Genomic DNA, 17,206 nt, shown 5'->3' with positions numbered 1-17,206 from the left:
ACCAACCCTGCCGGATAATTCGACTGGGTGCCAACTGCCTGCATCCGGGATTCTTATTTGTTTGTTTTTAAAAATTGTCTTGGAAAGTAACTGTTTTGATTAGTGAGTTTCTTTAACTTTATCAGTGTGTTCCTTTAATTCAGCGATATTACATAAGCGGAATGGAGACTAATAAATCTTCAGTTACAATACATAACAGAAGCAACGGAATCAGTAACACAGTGGAAAGTAACTAACTTCTTCATGGTCTTTGGTCCAGGTTGTTGTTCACTACACGCCAATAATGTGCTTGTTTTTGCTCATTTATAGACTTCTCGTTTATGTCAGCCAGATTACGGTTCATCCTGGTTTTAACATTGTATTCTGTACATGCGGTCACACGATTCGGTATGTCAGGGGAAATCATGGTTCATATGTATACATCAAGTGGTAGGGGCGGCACAACCATAATGATCGAAAGAGGGGCCGCGTTACGTTTCAAAGAAGTTCACTGCATGCGACTCGACATCTGAAAGAAATACAAACAGATTGCAGCGGTTTATAAATAAAGGAATTCGGCTTGTAGCCTACAGCATCAAAACTCGGTTTTACAAAATAGTGTAACTCTATTTTATATATCCAATTTGCATCATGGAGAACATCATTTTGAGAACAAAACCTCATGTTAAAAATGGTTTATGTCAAGTGTTGATTTTTTAAATACTTTTTTATATATAATCCGTATAATAATCTTTAAATAAGCCATACAAGAGAAACATCCATTACCATAACAGTTGAAACAGCACAATGAAATCGCGACTGTGTATTAAGTGTACGGCATTGCCTGCTCATGTCAATCCGTAACATGAAATGCCGGTATATGTCACCACATTTTGCCAAATAGCCGTGATCATACATGCATTAAACATGTGAAGCAATTAGACAAATTGATCAACACCATTAAAGCCAAGGGATGTCGATCCCAAGCTATGTGCATGTGCCGAGGCATCAACTCAGCGGATTGTTCCGTTTAAGAAAACATTTGGCCTATCCGCTGGCACTCTTGTATGACTTTGGGATTTGAACAACACCCGTACCACGGGAACAGTCCACAAGAGCAAACCACCGTGCCCGGCTGATGTACGCTATACCGTGAGAATTGGCGATCCAACCGGGGCATGCTGTCAGCAATGAAGGGGACAAAAGTCAAAACAAGTACAAATTTGGACGGGCAATTAACAAGCTCATGAACCAACAGAATTGATAAAGCACAAAAACAAACCCCAGACGCATACCGTGTTCGGTATGCCGTGTATACATACAGTGACTTTGGACTCCCGAATGCTAGGGTACACCGAGAGACACCGTAGAAAATACAGACGGAAGAAAAACACACTACAGCTTGGGTTGTAACGCTAAAGGTATATACTAAACCTGCGTCCAATTTACTATTCATATAAACAATCAGATTTCTGATTATGACAAGTATCCGGACAGTTGGGGGAATACCTTATTATAAAGTAGTATATCTGTTCAGGAGATTGTTTGGAAGAGGGGCTACCTTTTCTGTATGTAGATGTATTGTCGGCATCACACATGATTACAAATTGTTTACAACATGTTATAGTTGTATCTTGCCCTACAACGACTGGTAATTGGTGTATATTTAAACATATAAATATTTGTGTGTACTCATTTATTTTAAAAGTACTGGTTTAAGAGTGAGCGGGTATGGTTCGAAAATATCAATGATGGTTCTTTGGGGGGTCCCAAACCTTTCATGTTTTTGTTTGTTTAAAAAAGCCGAGCATGAACTCTTAGAACCTACAAGGTAGGCATAGGACTGTATTTCAATGGATACTTCACCAAACTGTGAAGTTCTATCTAAAAATCTCGATTTTCTTTTTTTCTCGTGTAAGTCTTTAAAACAATAGTGTGAAAATATCAAAAAGATTGCATGAGATGAGGCATCATCTACCAATAGTCCCCATCATCATATCAGTCCTCCGCGTTTTATATCTTTTGTCCAAAGCTCAGACCAATCGGTGTTAAACCCAAATCAAGGTTGGAAGACGTCAGATTTCATCTACTCGCAAATGGCGGTTTAATTTATAATATCTGGACACCCCGCCTTTCAGACCTTTGGCGCCAATTAAATCCAAAGGTATAAATCCAAAGTGTGTTGACTAAAACATTTTGACCACCAAGGGTAGCACGTATGTCATTTGTTCAACATTTTGTCCGTGAAAACCGATTGGATTCGTGTGACTCAAGGCTGACCGAGATTACAATTAAAGGCGGCCGGTATGAAAGCACGTTCCCCCATGTTTTTTCTTTCTTTCAGGTGACACTTTTTAGGCGTTGCAAACAAGTTGTGAGTTTGTGGGGTCAAAATTTGTTGACATTTATATACTGAGAGGCAAGTACGCCAACAAGTAATATAATTAAAGTATCAAGTGTTTTTCAAAATATTTTGCCCCGAAAATTAAATTTAAAAGCACAATTGGGAAAGAAATGTAAAAAAAAACCAAAAAAAAACAATGCAAAAACAAAACCAGATCATTTTGCTCAAACAACCACGCCACAAAAATTGTCCTTACGCATACTAGTTAAAGCAATGTTTATACATAATGTTTTATTGAACATCAAAGGGCAAGAGAGCATATACTTATAGACACCACCCCCCCCCCCCCCCCCAGTTAGAAAAAAACCCACACCATTTCACAACATGTTACTTTTTTTATCAAAACTGGTGGTCCCGTTTTAGGCGGGTTGAGTCGACCGGTTATGTTTTGCCAGGGATTGTGTGCACGTTGACTGTCAAGTTAGTGTGCGGACTGGAAATACTTCTTTGGAATATTCGTACTGATATCAACTTTATGATAAGTGCGCTTTCAGATAGAAAATTATGCATTAAAGTTTTGATCATTAAAAGTCCTCCAGGAAACAGGTTTTCCACTTTGTCGACATGGTATCGTATTGCGAAAATTCAATTGGACCTGTAGTCGTAGTAAAGATATTCAATCAACTCAATTGGTCCAAATCTATATCCTATATACAAATATCCCTAAATTTAAGAATAAAACAAGCTCTGAAGTGAGCTCAATCATTGGTGAGCTAAGGAACATTTGAAGGGGGAATTTGACACTTCAACAATTCGAGACAAAACGCGACGAGTCAGCCGTCAAAAGAGGGCGCTTACTTGGCTGGTTTGCCATAATTCTTTGAACTAGATTAAAGCGAAAACGTATCCAATGTATTTTGTAAACTGCTGATAGAAATACAAAAACTCAGCAGACTTAACTACTCCCAAACAGTCATTAGGCAAACAATATTCGATTAGTTCAGACAGATGTGAGTATATAGCTTCACATCGCCTCTTGTGAAGCACTTGAAGAAAAAAAACTTAACAACAGAAACACGGTCATAAAGAATGGTTTACTTGCAGTTCTAAAACAATCTTCGTTACTTCGTTCAAGTTACTTTCAACTTTCTTCGTTACTTCCTGTCACAAATTGATTTGTCTTTGAATATATCTTCGTGTGAAAAACCAGCTTTTGCCGAAACTTTTGTTTGAATCACAGAAGCGAACGGCAGGGAAAGAGACAACTGGGTCAACCCGATTTAATGCCTATTCCCCGTCTCTTGATAAGAACAAATCAAAAACAGACAGATAGGGTACGAGAGAGCCAATAAATCACTGGAAACTCGTCTCTATTATGCTCATTCGTGGTCCTTGCTCTGGGGTCCAATGGGGATCTTGTACATTGCCCCTTTGTGTTATCTTCGTCATGGGATGAGGCTAGGTCACTAGATAAATTTGGGGACGTTTATCATCCTATTTGTTACCCGGCAGATAACAAAACTAATACGACCTCGATCCCTCAGTTAGGTCAAAGGTCATGAACGAAGTTGTGCTGGTGGTTTGCTCAACACTCGCCTTCATGTAAACTGTGATCAGAAAATGTGTTCACATTCTGTTTGTCTTGTGATTTTATTTGCAGAGGCAAACAGTCATACTATACAAAATATATACACAAATAAGTATGAATACAAATTCCAATACAAAAACTGCTCAACAAGAAAACTAACTAAAAATCATAGGAAAATGTCCATATAAACGTATGTAATACGGCAGTTCCATGTTAGTAACAATCAGTTCGAATATTGGAAGCACGTTGATGACATCGATTATAACATTTTGCATTTTTGTTAAAAGCTCAGTATGTCATATAATTTAATGATATTTGTTGAAGTTTTGTGAAAACCATCGTACAAATTAATTTGAATTTTGTTTTATGTATGAACAGAACAAGGAACAAATTGAAAGTATACATTTCGTATTATTTCAAACATTTTTTTTCTGCTTTGAATTTTCTTTTAAGGGAAACCGTCAAAACATCAGCAAGGATATACTAGACCTATAATATGTGTCATGTTTGCACTTTTAATTGGCTTGGCGTATGAAATAATGGCGAGCAGGTGGGGGAATTATAGCATTATATTGGCGGGGAAATCACATCACGCTGGTTTAGTGAAGTCTCTCATAATAAATGAACACTCGTCGTGCTGTATCACTGCACATTGTCCGCCACACATAAGGCATCTATACCATCCACCGATTATACATGAATGGGTTAAATTTGGTGAAAAGACCGCGCGTGTTAATGCGCGCTTGCGGTGCCTTTGAATTGAGTGGACTGGAACATGAACATTTTAAAATTACGAGACCCCATTTTTTCATTTTTTGCTCCTGCCCCCGAGGTCTGTTTTAAACGGAGCAGAAAATCTTGGCAATCATTTACGGCCCTTTAGCCTTATGCCGACTTTCTTACACAATAAACTGTGTAGAAATATTTGTCCTTTTTGAGAAAGATGGGGTTGGCTGACTGAAGAAGAAGGCTGTGTTGAAAGATGGAATCAGCAATTTAATAGGACATCTGGCAACCTGTTAGTTGGTAATCATATCATAAATTGAATAGTCTTCATATTTTGTTTATTTGTTCAGGGTGTGAATTTGAGTGCATCACCAACGCGGGCTGGAGTGCTGGGGCGGTGTCGGCTGGCATCATTAAGTTCACGACAAGAGTTAGAAAGCCTTAACACCGAAGCACGAAGAGTTGAGCTACAGCGGCGCTTCACTCACTCAGCCGCCGAAGAAATGTCTGTTGGACTCGGCGGGTCTTCACTGCCGGTCACGCTACTATCTCGTGACATAAAGCCCAACAGGTCAGCATAAACATAAACCCACCCCGGTAGCAATGATACATGTCTAATTGCGTGTGTCAGTTTATATTGTTTTCTCATGTTGGACTATTCTGTAAATATAAAACACCTATCGTGTGTGCTATGTCACGCTTTTGTTTGAACTCTATAAAGTTTGTGTAACAACTTGCTTTCTCAAGTGTGTGTATGCGCCTAAACCCCCTTCATATATCATAATGGGGGGAAACCAAACAAGTGTATACAGAGTACACGGAAATCTATGTACATTTAATGATTACATTTGTAGACAGTATAAGTTGACTTCCAAATGATGTCACGCATGAAATTGACAAATGTATGCCCTGCCAAAACATTCAGCATTTGTTTAGAACTCCACGGGAGCGCGCACTGGTCGCGGCCGGCGTGAAAGGTCTATATGCCCACTGCCAACTGGTGTGCACTGAGGGTTATATATGATCTTGGCGGAGAACAAATTTAGAGATGAGTTTAAATAACGTGAATGGGTAAACTTTGGGAACGGTAGCTGTCTGAGGCAGCGTGGATCACTCAGGGAGACGGGTGCCCTCGCTGCAAGCAGACGGCCAATTATGAGGAACTGTGACGTCTATATACGCAGATACCAACCATTGACACTCAGTCTCTATCCATAACTCTTTACTCTCACCATACATTGGGAAAGTTAAGACTTACGGTGAATTAAAAACATCAGACATGAAAAGGCAATTAGACCTAGCTCTTTTCCTTTTAATCTGCCCGAGCAAACTTTTTTTGAGGAGCATTTTAGCCATACTCGAGTCGGCCAACGGGTATTAACCAAAACACACCAACGGCTTCGGTGCACTTGATTGTGTAGTTATATTTCATATTATCCACCCGCTGCGTTGCACAATGAACTGGTAATCAAATCAAAGGGGTTACTTGAAAACAATGATTTGATTAAAGCGGGAAAGGAGGATGAGTCGCAGTCAAGATCGTTATTTACTTTGACTATTTGGTGGCTCTTATGGACCTTAATGTTTTTGGCTTTCTCTTTTAGCTTTTCTTGTAGCGGGTAAATTGTGTCAGTGTTTAGATAAACCATCAAGCATTATGACCCCGGGCGAAATCTTGCTCTAGTTTCGATTCTCTTAAGTTGAATTAATCTTTAAAAGGACAAAAAAGGGGAAATTACAAAGGATATTTCAAAGGACTTTAGCACTTGAAGCAGTTTAATTTGCACTATTTCTCGAATGGCAAACGTAACATTTGATTTGCAGCTCAGCCAGAAAACGCTGGATATCTTTCTAATGAATCTATCAATTTTTAAATGAAGAACATTAGTCTTGCGGGGACGAGACAAAATCAATCTTTTTGTTCCCACGGATCGTCCTTTGGAACATTTTAAAGGCAGTGGACACTATTGGCAACTACTCAAAATAATTATTATCATAAAACCTTACTTGTTAACGAGTAATGGGGAGAGGTTGATAGTATAAAACATTGTGAGAAACAGCTCCCTCTGAAGTGACGTAATTTTCCACGAATTTGGTTTCGAGACCTCTGATTTAGAATTTGAGGTATCGAAATCAAGCATCTGAAAGCACACAACTTCGTGTGACCAATGATGCGACAAGGGTGTTTTTTTTCTCTCATTAATATCTCGCACCTTCGTCGACCGATTGAGCTCAAATTTTGACAGGTTTGTTGTTTTATGCATATGTTGAGATACACCAAGTGAGAAGACTAGTCTTTGACAATTACCAATAGTGTCCAGCGTTTTTAAGACATAAACACTGGACAAATTGAGCGAACGAAACAAATGCTAATTATTTTGCAACACCAATAAAACGCTTATATCGAATCTATACATAACACAAAAAGGGCCTATAAAAACTCAGTTTGGGAATCCACTTTAAAACCCCTTTGCATTTATAGGAGATACAAGATGAGAATGACATAATTGAACGCCCTAAATGCCCCTCTTTTTTTTGCCCAAACCCCGAACCAACATAATACAGGAGCCTAGCGTTAAAAACTTGTAGCATTTTAATATGATGAATTGTCGTATTTTAAATGTGTCGCAAAGTACTTCGTTTACGGCATAACCGGATTTACAAAACATGCAAACTGGATTCTTATTTGATTGGTTAAGACCGCTTTATTGCCTCCGGGCAAACCCACGCTGCGCACAGCATGATACCCTCCACAACGAACGTCATAATGACGTGTAAAATCTTCAGGCAATAAGCTTTAATTCCTTGCGTTTCTGAGTTTTCGCCTGGTTTGGCAACAAGTATGACTTGATAGATCAGCCCGTCATTCACGTCCCGAACCCCCCGCAGCTTGCCGTGGCCGCAAAGGTTAACGCGTCTTACCACGCCTTAACCCGAATTCCTTGCAAAAGGGTCGAATGTGCGTGTTGATTTGAAAGTAGAGGTTCGTTAATTTTTGGAAAGTTTACCACACGCTCACATCCAAACAACAAAATGAAAAAACAAACAAACAAACAAACAAACAAACAAACAAATATCTGATCGCGCTCTCACATCGTTTTCAAAGGGTCCTCGCTCATTATAAAGCTCACATCAGTACAAATCCTCCACAGAAATAATTCCGTCTAAAAAATACTGTAGAATCAAGAACACAACATAAAATGAAAACTGTTGCCTACTGTTAATCAAGACCGTGTATGTAGGCTAAGCCCGGACTAAACCGAAACACATGTTTCGTTGCTTTTACAATTTAGGTGAAAAGTTGACAGATATTTGTTTTTTAGGACCAGAGGATGAAAAATAATTTATTCTTCCAAAAGACAATGAGGTACTTTCTTTTCCATAACTCAGTTTAGGTTTTTGACACTATTTATCACAATGCAGCTATCTTAGTGTCTCTATTTCAAGCCTGCCATCACTTTCCTCTGGAATTGTGGCCTTGATATCGCATAAAGGAACACGGCTAAGATGGTTAGCTGAAGGTCCATGGGCCTCAAGATGTCTTTGGTTTCTTTGATTGGTCCCTCTGTTGACAATACCCTCCTGTCTGTACATGGCCTTGTCTATATATACACAGAGACAACTGCCAATATTGCCAAGACCCCCACAGTAATGGAAATCCGTAATTGGAATTGCTTAGTACTGATGCATGTGATGTTGTAGTTGAGGGGAAATATTGGTGCCGTGGTCTTACTGTGGAGAATTTATTGCAAAGAGAAAGTAGTAATTGGCGATTCATTTTCTTAATTTAACAATTGTAATGGAAGACCTAACCCATATCCCCAGCCCAAACTAGGCTGCGCCGTTGACAGTTGTGTACGAATGTTATTCAAGAAAAATTGGTATACGGAGCACACACTCCAATTAAAGGTGGGAAAGGGCTATTCCAAACCAGAACACATATATATACAATCTATAGAATTCTACTCCTTTTAAGGCCGCAGTAGACCTTGAAAAAATGCACAGGTATGACCATGACCGTCAATTGCACTGACAGTTATTCGTCAGTCTTTCCATATACAATAAAACATAGCCTGGAACTGCCAATATTGTTTTTGGTGCGCCTTTGAATACTGCCAGTGGGGAACCACATTCGAAATGCTTTCAATATGGATTCTCCTTCAAGAAAACTATAAGGGGTGGTAATTAATGAGTAACTCACTCAACAAGATAAGTTAAAATGTGTCTATCAACTAATCTGCTGGCTTTTTACTTGCATTCGTGACCATTGGAGTTACAAACTGATGCGACGTCTGATTTCCTTAGCCTTTCACATGCCACTCTACCCCACAGCCAAAAACCGTAAAATGTTCAGCAATATTGTCAAACTTGTGCAGATTTGTGGAAAAAAACATCGAGGGAGAAAATACCGTTGAAAATTCATTTTTGTTTCTCAACAGCTTCCTGCACAAAGTCCCAATTGGAGCATTTTGAAGACCAATCTGGGTACAAACTACCCAACTTCACCGCCGTTTGGGGAACGTACAACTCCAGCAGATTAGTCAAAAGAATTTAGTTTCGGTGTGCATGATTATCCAAGCCTGATGATGTAAAGCTTGTGTCTCAAAGGTAATGTTCCAGGAGATATACTGACATTTTTATGATTAAACTTAATGTAAGTAATTCGATTTACTTTTTACTGACATTAATTAAAAAGTAGTTTCGGAATTTTAAGCAATAAGATTAATAATTCGGAAAGTCAGTAAAACCCACAAAATTGTATTTTGCGTTAGTACAAAAACGATTTTAGCCACCCTGAATTTGAATGGACTACAAAAACAGCAGTGAGAGCAAAGCCTATTCCCCACACACAATTTAATTTGATTATTAGTGATTAAATAATTGTTCTTGTAAATGGAAAATTTACGGTTGTGATTTAAACTCTCTGTAATTTTCAAGACAGCTTTGCTTTATTTATCTGCGTGCAGCCCGTATTTATTTATTTTTGTCTTCTACTTATCTTGTTCTTATATTGTTTTGTTTGACGATGAACCGATTTCCACAAGTCAATAAAGGATTCAGATGACTTGTTTTTTACTTCTGCATGTACCTGCATAATGTGTAACAAAGCAACCATTGTGTGTATTTGTCAAACAAAGTTAACTAAATAAAATAAAACTCAAGAAAGCTGATATCATGGAAGTGTGTATTATTTCTTTGGGTGTACTGCATGCGTGGAGATGTCAGATTAAAAAGCACCGTATAAATGATGACCGATAATTATGTTGAATACATTGCTTGGATACAAATTCATTTAAAATCCGCATTTCAATATCAATACTACCTCCTCTCCATTGATTGGGGGAATGGTGCATAAAACGCACAATATTGATAATTACAGACCTAAAAACTTTGTGATATACCAGCAAGAAATGAATCATAGAAATAAAACAATCTGAAACTGTGTCGACTTTTACAGAAAATATGATCGGAAAATGTACGTTAACAATACCGGAAAATATCGCAGAAAATTACCCTTGTGAAGGAAACTATAACCTTTATTTATGTCATTCACTAAGTCATTGAAACTCTTGCAAAAATACATCACTATACAATTCAACGTGGAGAAAAATGGCATAACTTGCTATTTACTGGTTGCACCTGTACTTTACTGACGGAGAGAATGTTAGGCACAGAGGAACGCGAGATGCATGGGTTTTGGGGAGAAGTTGAACCATCGGGCAAAACGAATTGTTTCCCTCGGACAATCGCTGGAAATAATCAGAGGGGAACAAAACTACCGGAGAAGATACAATTACGAATCGTAATTTGAGAGAATGGGTAAAAATAAGAATGTTAGAAGTGCGGGAGAAGTGTCACCGGGCACTGAGAAAAGAAGGACTGTGCTCTCGCTACACATATGCTCTCCCCAGTCCAATCGACATTTCAAGACATGGCCGTTTAATGTTCATTCACATTATACAAAACCCAAGCGCGAGTAATGTGTTGGACAATGAAAAACTAGGCCACATGAAAAAGAGAAGAAAAAAGTAGACACTAAAGATAAAAACTCAATTTAATGAAAAAAGAGTGACAGAGAGGCAACATTCCAAAAGGAATAATGGAAAATGAGGATGGCCTAAAAGATGATAGTGAGTGACAACTGACACGTATTATCTTTCTGTATGCAAAGGTTTCATTTTCAGAAATTAACGCAGTTTGAAAAACACCCCAGAGGCCATTGGATACCGCGGGGATTGGACCGCAGGTGTCTGTGACAGTTTTGGGTCAAACATGGACCTGGAAACTGTTGACATTGATACCCTAGAATCAAGGTCAAGTCATGTGACGTAACATCCGGGACTGATGCAACCTGGTTTGACCCCTTTATTTGGGATTCAAATTAAATATAAACATGGCCACTGCAAACAACTATGATCAAAATACCAAAATAAATTCCTATATTGGGCAAAACACTTGAGCTGAACCACGAGCCTAGCTGAATTACAAATCTAGCCTCAACCTCTGCAGTGTCTAAGTCCGCTCCCTTAATCCCCCACACCCAACGCATCACCAACTGCTGCAGAAACACCCCGGACTCAAAACTTCTAAAACCACGCCAGTCGAACGAGTGTTTTTCTCATCCCAATCATTTCTTGTTTCCTTTCTATATGTTTTCTGGTTTTTTTGTACACCGTTCATTTTGGTGCACGATCTACGCCCCAGCGATCGATATGGTGTGCAAAACCCTGCCAGGGCCCTCTGTTTACACAGGATCGTGTTTCCATGGTACATCTAAGCCACGACCTGTAAAACACGACAATCATCAAACCCCTTCTCTCCCTCTCTCTCTCTCTCTCTCTCTCTCTCTCTCTCTCTCTGACCATCTTCGCGGGAGCAAAATGGGGTCCAAATCATCATTATCTTCCTCCTACGTCTGGAGTATAACGGGACAGACGACTGGGTGTGCACTGACAGCCAAAAAACCCTCCATCTGTGGCCCCTTAATACACAACTCTAGAATTCCCGACGGCTTTTGCTTGTCGCGATATCTTGCATACAGAGAATAGAGAAGTCGATCTATTAAATCTGTCAATCTCGATGTTCAGCATCCCTTATTATTATCACACCCTTCAGACGGTAGGGATAAAAACTATTGTTTATGGAAACATAAAATAGTCGTCAGAACAACATAAAGCCTCTTTATGGTTATCTCGTGATTTTACGGTTCTTATGACGAAGCTCCATCCGAGCAGACGCTGCTGCAGCACATTTTCAACATTTTGCAAAAAGTCGCCAATTCCTTCTCAAAATATACACTAATGGAAATAAACATTTTAAGAGCGTATGTTTTGTGGACAAGCCTTTATTTTAGTCCAGTTCAAAACGGAAAGCAAGTTTGTCCAACCATTGACTATGATTGATAAAGCAACAACCTATAGTTTTTGATGATGCAGCATCATAACTCGGTCAACGAGTACGATCTAGCGGGAAATTGTTTCCCCCTAAAAACAATTTAGATTTTAAGAACCGGTAACACAATAAGCCTAATGATAACATTTTAGTGATGCTGTCATAAGGTTCTCTTCAAGTGATTATCTCGAACATGTACTGAAAACAAAAACCAAAACTACTCTCTTGTCAGACTAGACAAGTCACTATTTTTGTCCACACAGAACATTGAGAATGAAATGAGTTCACAAAACTAAGTGACTGTTAACAGGTTCCCCAAACAACTTTCCAATGTCATTGAACAAGATTTTGAATCAATCATCATAAATTAAGAAAGGAGTATTTTTTTTAACCATAATTAAGTTCCTTCAACAACACAATTGATAATTAATAAGAAACTCTACCCCACTTCCTATTTTGGTTAACCACCAAAGTCGCACGAAGCTTTCTTCTCGGTGAATATTGTCAACCATTTACATGATTGTGCAAAACATTTCAATTCTCATTATCCAAAACAGACAATGCATGTCATGTCGACACAAACCGCTCTGTTAACAAACCTACATTTTGACAAGAGAATATGACCCGACTATTGTCTCATTTTGGAGGGAAAACGCTCTCAACTTGACCTTAGCTGAAACAAGCCTCGTCAGTGTCTTTTACACCAGACGTATGTTGATATCAAGAGGGAAAACTGAATAATAGGGGAATACTTTCTCTTAGTGCATTTGCAGTGTAAAATGCATTGAGATCGCACCCCACCTGCTGTTTTGAGTGCAATGCCACTGGCGAAGGTCTGTGGGTAAAAAAACCTATACAGCAAAAATTAGGTTATTCAGCAAAAAAATGGAAAACAACAAAATAAACTGCAGAACAATATTTGTATAAAAACAATTCGCGAATTAATTTTGCGTGTATTACAATTTCAATGAAGGTCAGCCAGATGGAGTAAAACTGTATTCAGAGTTCACGAGAATTGTCAACAGTCTTGTTTGTTGGAATATTTGCGTTTCCGATAGATGATCAGCTGTGGTGATGGTCGTCTTATTTTTACTGGTGATAACTACAATGTTTGTTTATTTTTTATTTTTGTCAATGTGTCTTAGTATATTCTGGGGAAAAATCCAGAATGTACCAAAAGCGCAGAGGGAATAATTATTTCGGTTGCTTCTGTTTTGGCCTGACTGCCTTGAAATGCACAGTAGATATTGTTCCTGCACTCGTTTTAGTGTTCATATAATGTGTCAAACGGAAATTGTTCGAAAAACCATTGGTAGTTATGATCTATGTGTTTCAACCAATAGCTGTCATTCAGTCATGTTCCTGATAGCAACCCTGAATACCAACTTCTTATCATACACAAAAGGGACAGACTATTTCCCTTCCTGCCTCGATATGGGTATTCTTAGATCTTAAAGGAAGACACAAGGTGGACATACCCCACATATATAGCAGAAGCACTAGGCTTCTTCTAACAATTTGAGTCGATTCGACTATCAGTGAATTCCTTTAAACAAAACGGAGTAAATTGAAATGCTCTGCATTTTCGTACAAAGGAAAAAGTCCCCTTTTTGAACACTCTTTGGTGCACAAAAAACAACGAAGTTCCCCTCATTTTATCAAGCAAAATAATTGTCTTCTGAACGCCCGAACCCGGGAGCACTCGGGAAAGGACGGGTAAGAAATATACGGCCCGCTCTCTCTCCAGCCGTGCGCCGTAGTCGCGACCACCAAGCCCCGTCCGTGCCTGTTGGCTACTCACTCAAGAGAAACAACCTTATTTTGGGTAAAAGCTTTGCCAGTCAGAATTGTTCGCCTCATTAGTCTCTGCACAAACAAAAATCTTTATGAAAAGATATTGCACAATGGCTTTCGCTGGTTTCATATCCGATTTGGCATGAAAGGGAACTGCCTTAAGCCTTGTAAAGGAAAACACACATCACCAGGGCAAGCGATTCCCCTCTCGCTCTGTGTGTGCTATGTTAAACATTTTTATACATAACAGTCTCAAACAGTCGATTCATCAGCTACAAATGGTGAATTGTTCCAAAGAATAAATGCCTTCTATAGTTTGTATTTTTATGAGGGATTGTTTTTGAACTCCAGGTTGGCGATCACCGTATGAGTACTGGTGGAATATTAACCGAAAGCGCGCTGGAACCTTATTACTGTACCGCTATTACGATGGAGCCGTGCAATGCTGAAAGGCCGATACCATCCAGATGGACCACGGGAGTACGAAACATGCAGGATGGACAGGCGAAGAAATTCAACAATGAACAATGAGCCAATGCAATGCATCGTGATATGTTCTCTATTAATAACAGGAAAACAACAGTCAATACCCATACAAAACAACACACTGATGCCAGGCTAAATGTCTGCAATGGTACAAAGGAATTGTTCATAACTCATTTAGAAAACTCGAAGTCAGCTTTACCAGGCGAACATGTTTACGTTTATCGTTAACGATCACAAAAGTTTCTTAATCCCAAACCTCTCTGGCTTCGAGATGGCCAGATGGAGGTCAGTTTTCCCTCTCATTAAAATTGTACATAAACTTACTTTCGGGTGGACAATTCTTTGCAAAAAAAGAAGAAGATCTGTATAGTGGTTTTAATGCGTAAAACCGAAACACATTCAGATTTATTTGCCTAGCTCATTAAAACCCCATCTCCAGTCAGAAATGAGTAAAATTTCATGCACTGCTAAACTGCTATGGTGTTGGTTCATCCAAGCGTCTTTGCTCTTCTCTTTTTGTTGGGCAACATCAAATTTTGGCATTGTAGTATCCTATGCATGATTAGCCAGTGAGTGACGTATGGGGCTAAATGTGGTAGACCCCAATTGGTACAGGTTGGGGGGGGGGGGGGGGGGGTATGCTATACGTTTTCAGGCACTACGCCTGTAGGTCATGGTCAACCCCGATTACCCTCCATCAACTCTGTCACAAAACTTGACGATGATTGACACATGTCAACAGTCTGAAACACAGACGGAAATGAGCGATTTACGCCGGCGTTTTCCCATAGAAATTGGTGGAATAAAAGGACTGGGTTGTTAGGGCGATATCTGACTCCGCACCTTCGCCTGGGTCCACGGGCCTGGCCGGCGTCGCAGCATACGTGCCCCGGACAAAGACGAGATCTTCCAGTACCCCAAGCCTCCGTGAACGACACGTGTAACGGACCCGCGTTGTCAATGCGTCTACCCACCATAGAAAGAAAAAAAACTTGCAAGGAAATGGGGGGGGGGGGTGTAAATCCTATATTCCTTTCTCAAGCAAACTATTTTATTTCATCTTGGTTAAAAATGGAAGAGGTAAGGGAGGGGAAAACAAGAGAATATTATTTTCTAAGAGATGGCGTGATGGCCGTCCGTTGATAGGCGACTGGGAGAGCGGGGTATAAGGATGCAAGCAATCCCTACATCCTGTTCGTGGTGAATGGTGACCAAACGGCATTTAATGGTCGCGCCCAGCGGCTGAGGAAAACATAGCCGTGAAGAGGAAAATAGGGAAGGCAGGCACGAGAGAGTGAAAGAGCAAGAGGGGGATAGACCCCCGTCAAACGCGGCTCTACGACACCTGAATAACATTTCGTTTTCCCCCGTCAGTCGGTCGCCCCGAGATATGTACCGACATCTGTTGAGGACCGGTGAGCATACAAGACTTAGCACACAGATTTGGTGAGCCTCGTAAACAAGACACTATGGACAGATTGACCAAGGGTGTCTTACAAGATCTACACACTTATAATACAGACATTGTAAACATATGCATACTTATCTTACAGAGTTAAAGTCAACTAATTATTGAGTACGAATCGCTCTCAAATCGCGTCTCTATTGCAGAATTCTACATTAAAGACGGTTACCGGGGACCCATACTGTCCACAAACCAGTTCTAAAATCATCATGCACACAAATCTCACAGTTGAAATCGTCAGACTTATCAGACAGAAAATGTTATAGATCTTCGAGAAATGGCTTTACTTAAAAACAAACACAAAGGCACATGACCCCATAAAATGGCCACTAACATGCAAAAACACTCAATGTAGAGCATTGCCGATAAAAGACACTCTGATACTCGTTGAACAAGAGGGTTCATGGAATATATAACCTACCACCACAGCTGATATAACGATTTCATCAGACCAAACACGAACAAAACTGGTTGCAGGTCTAGAAGAAAGCAGTACAGCTATAGAAACAACAACCCAAAACAAACTACAACATTAATGACAAGGGAAGGCTGTAACATCGACCAATACAAAATGAGGCACCAACATTTTTTACCCACCTATGGCGAGGGTGTCACCCTTTTTACAATTGACAATTAGTAGTGTTTGCATACATGTACATCTAAAAAATCATATATGCATAATAATAAAACTAATGGTAAATAGTACCCCTGCCTAAACAAAGATTTATCAGACTTATTTGGCACTATTTATAGTAGACTGAATATGTGTATGCCTCCGTCGTGTGAACTTGTATGGGAACAAGAAATAAGGATTCCTGCGGCTTGTTTCATATGTGCAAGGACGGACTGGCTTCAGGCTTTTAGGTTTCTTACCTGAAATAGTTAGGAGTCTCTAAACACTCTAAAAACTCTCGAGTCATAATTGACCCGGATCCCGGGGCCCTGATCCATCTCTGGGTCAAGTTGACCCGGAAACCATAGTAAAAAAAAAAAAAAAGGAAACTTAGATCGGATGCGTCAATGTGACCCTGATGGGTAATTTTGACACTTATTACAGGTCAAACTGCCACAGATGGGCCAGGCACCCTTGTACACAAAACCAGGTCAATTGACCATAACGTTTTTAGAGGTATAGATGAAGCTGCGTGCCCTTTGAGACCAGAAGGGTACCAGACTTAGTTTCTATGCAGGCCCCTACATGCCAAAGTGGAGAAGACTGATCGATCCCAATCGTCTTCAGGTACAAGCTATCAACCGTGAATGCAGCCCCGGGCATGTTTGCTTCATACTTGAAGACATCCACGGGGGATCGACTCAAGATTTGCCTTCCTGTCATAAGGAAAGAGTCAAAACCAGTGGGCCATCCTGCCTTGGGCTTTAGACAATCGTAATAATAATTGAGTTTCGAACTTGATCAAAGGTATTTATTTTA

General features: G+C 39.7%; 1 long non-coding RNA gene across 1 annotated transcript in view; it reads left to right on the top strand.

The window, feature by feature from the left end:
• The window catches only part of LOC139940410 (uncharacterized), a 52,807-nt gene extending 43,008 nt beyond the window's left edge, over window positions 1-9,799 (top strand). The window contains exons 2-3 of the long non-coding RNA XR_011786446.1: window positions 4,988-5,208; window positions 9,077-9,799. This is a non-coding gene — a long non-coding RNA (uncharacterized lncRNA). The remainder of the gene's footprint in view (window positions 1-4,987; window positions 5,209-9,076) is intronic.
• The last annotated feature ends 7,407 nt before the right edge of the window (window positions 9,800-17,206 follow it).

This window comes from Asterias amurensis, chromosome 1 (assembly GCF_032118995.1).
Source record: "Asterias amurensis chromosome 1, ASM3211899v1".
NCBI classification, from domain to species: Eukaryota; Metazoa; Echinodermata; class Asteroidea; order Forcipulatida; family Asteriidae; genus Asterias; species Asterias amurensis.
The sequence above is the reverse complement of the archived record's forward strand: the minus strand, read 5'-3'. Positions and strand labels throughout refer to the sequence as shown.